Source organism: Marmota monax, unplaced genomic scaffold (genome assembly GCF_021218885.2).
Source record: "Marmota monax isolate L192 unplaced genomic scaffold, Marmota_monax_Labrador192_F-V1.1 WCK01_AAM20220418_F8-fsc00118, whole genome shotgun sequence".
NCBI lineage: Eukaryota > Metazoa > Chordata > Mammalia > Rodentia > Sciuridae > Marmota > Marmota monax.
The window spans coordinates 8,546,484-8,549,952 of NW_026695231.1; positions in this window are offsets into that span (position 1 = coordinate 8,546,484).

Sequence of the window (3,469 nt, forward strand, 5' to 3'; positions counted from 1 at the left end):
CAGCTGGTTGGATGATTCCATTCCATTCACTTTGGTTTTGTTGACACTGTCCCTGTAATTGACTACAAATTATAAACGCCTAGAGAACATTTAAAACAAAGTCCTAGACTTCTGAAAGAGATGAAGTAATAGAAAATGAACCTATCCCCATTAGAAACAAGTAAAAGTGGAGACATTATATGAAACTGTGGCATTCAAAAATAATGCTTGTCAATATTACAAAAATATTGTAATAGTCAGCAAAAACTTTAGACCAATTAAACTTAGCAGAGTTTATTTGAACAACAATCAGTTCGTGAATTGTGCAGCACTCTGAACACACCCGGCAACATCGCCAGGCAGTGTTTAGACAGAGAAAGGACATAATGTACAGATAGATAAAGGAAGTGACTTACAAGAACAGCTGGATTGATTGCAGTTCCACATTTGCTTTATATGGACAAAGCAAGATCAGTTGGAAGCTTGTGATTGGCTAAATCATGGTACTGTGATTGAGACTCAGGTCCCTTGTTAAAAGAATTTAGATAATCCCCAGCATCTTTATGATTTTTTTAACTTTAAAATTGTATGAAAACTATATGCATTCAGTAGAAACTGTACTATGAATTTTGAATTTTTATCTTTTTGCCAGATAGTGATACACAGTTCAGATAGTCTTCCCTCTTTCATGAAGCTGGGCCATGGAAGCTACTGCAACCCTCAGTCAGCTACAACTGATACTCTATAGTGTACTGTGTTACCAAGCCACAATGTTTAGTAGGTTAGGTATATAAAATGCATTTTTTACTTATTTTCTGTACATGAAAGGTTTTTTGAGATGTAAACTATAAATCCATTGCAAGTCTTAAGGTAAGTTACAGTTTGCTATGTGGGAATTCAGAGGTATTTTTAAGGCAAATTTAATTTAATATAGCTGAAATGAAAACCAAATGAGATAAATCCTATTACTTCACTGGCTAACTGCTTGGATAAAGCTTCAGGGAGTAACAATTTCCCTGCAAGGGAAATATGGGTACAGATCTGAGGCCTCCCTGATTGAAGACTTGGAACTAGAACTTCAAGGATGTCAATGTCTTAACATGTGGTTCACAGGAGACAGCCCCAGGGAGAAGAAACTCCAAAGACCTACAAAGGGCATTCCTGGAGAATTTAGCTAAATACTGACCTGTGCATGAATGTAAAGAAACTAGAGAAAGAAACTCTGCAAATTATTAAAGAAACAGTACCTAGAATCACCAAGGAACAGATATAGTACCTATTACTATTAATCAAAGTGGAAAACCTCATACTTTAGGGGAGAATTAATTAGAGTACTAACAATCATTTTTACTTCAATGTGAAAAAATAACTTTGGATTAAAACACAGTTCTGGTCTAGCTTAACAAAGCTTGAGGGAAAAAAAATCCTAAAGAATTAAACTGTTTGCAAAAGGCAACCACATCCCAGAATGAAATTCCCACAATATTTATAAAAGTAGGAGAAATAGACAAACTCTAGATAGTGCAGAGGGGTTGGAGGGGAAGGGAGGGGGAATGGGGTTATTAATGATGGTGGAATGTTATGGTCATTATTATCCAAAGTACATGTATGAAGACACAAATTGTGTGATTATACTATGTATACAACCAGAGACATGAAAAATTGTGCTCTATATGTTTAATAAGAAGTTTCATATAAAAATAAAAATCTGCTATCATATATAAATAAAAAAATTACACAAAAGGTATAAAAGTACATAGAATATTATAAAATAAAAATCAAAATGTCTAACATCCAATAAAAATTTTTCAGGAATGCAAAAAAAAAATAGGCAAATGCTCTCAATAATAAACAGAAAGATCAGTAAATTGAAGTTGACCCAGTAATAGAATTAACACAGAATTGACACAAATGTCACAGATGATTGCATCAAAAGACAAAAATCTTAAAACAGGTATGATTTCTCCCATATATTCAAGAAGCTAGAAAAAATGTTGAACATGTTAATTGAGAAATAGAAGATAGACAAAAGACCCAAATAATCCTTAGGTGAAAAATTGCAATGTCTGAAAAAAATGGATACAGTTTATAGACATAGTAGCAGATTGGACATTGGAAAGCAAAGATTACTGAACTTGAAGAAATAGAAATAATTTTTGCCCAAATAAGACACAGAGAACAAAGTATTACCAAGAAAAAATAAATGCACCATCAGTAAACATAGGATGATTATAAAGAGCCAAACATTGTGTAATCAAAGTCTATGAAGAAAATAGTGGGGTGAGTTATTTGTAGAATAGTAGGAAAAATTGCTAGGTTTGATGAAAACTATAAACCCAGGAATCTAGAAACCTCAATAAATCCTTCACAAATAAATATAAAGAAAATTACACCAAGGTAAATATTTATTTAACCACTTAAAACTAGTGATAAAGTGAAAATTCCAAAACAACCAGAGGGGAAAACAAATATAAAAGCAGAACAATGATAAAGATTATAGTCAATTTTTGTCAAAAGCAATGTAAGCAAGAAAGGAGTAGAGCAACATTCTTTTCCATATTAAGAGAAAAAAAATCTTGTCAAACCAGAACTTGCTCCCAAGCAAAGATATATTTCAAAACTAAAGGTTAAACTTTTTACAAGCATAGAATAGATAAGAACAAGTCACTAGTGCTCCTTCACCATAAGAAATATGAAAGGAGGTACATCAGACAGAAGGAAAAAAAATACCATGTGAAAATGTGGAGCTCCACAAAAACCTAAGAACACTGAAAATAGTAACTACCTAGGTAAATATAAAGAACTTTTTTCTGTTATTTAAATCTCTTAAAAATAATTGAATGTCTTATGTTAGAGTCTGTAAACAAGTCTGGATGGCGCCTGGCATTTTGCCAGAGGAATGTTAGAGTTTGTAAACAAGTCTGGATGGTGCCTGGCAAAATGCCAGAGGGAGTGGTTTGAGAAGTAACAAAAGCGAGCCATTAAGTGTGGAGATTCCTTATTGGTTGACTGATGTATCTAGTTTATGCTAATTAGATAAACTGTGTGGAATGTATAAATACCTCTGTTGTCCTACAATAAACGGCTCCTACTCTGCTGTATCAACGTACACAAGTTCTTCATCACCCCCCCCCCCTGGTTATTTTGCCCAGCCAGCCGGGCTGCGGCAGATGGTGGCCCGTACGGGGAGCCCCGGGACACTCGGGGGTAAGTGACGAAAAAAAGCTGCCCATCCATAGATAGGACGGGAACAATCTGCTCATCCCTAGGCAGATAGGGCGAGAGGAAAAATGGCCATTTCAAGAAAATGGAGAAAATTGATACAGTATTTTTGTGTCTTGTTTTGTCTCAGTGTATTGTATTGTCTTTGTGATGAAAATATGGAAGGGGTGAGAAGTAAATTACTAAGGGAAGAAGGCACCCCAGTGGAACCAAGAATAGTTAGGGCATGTGTTGATATAAGCCCAGGAACTCTAGTCAGAAAGAAAAA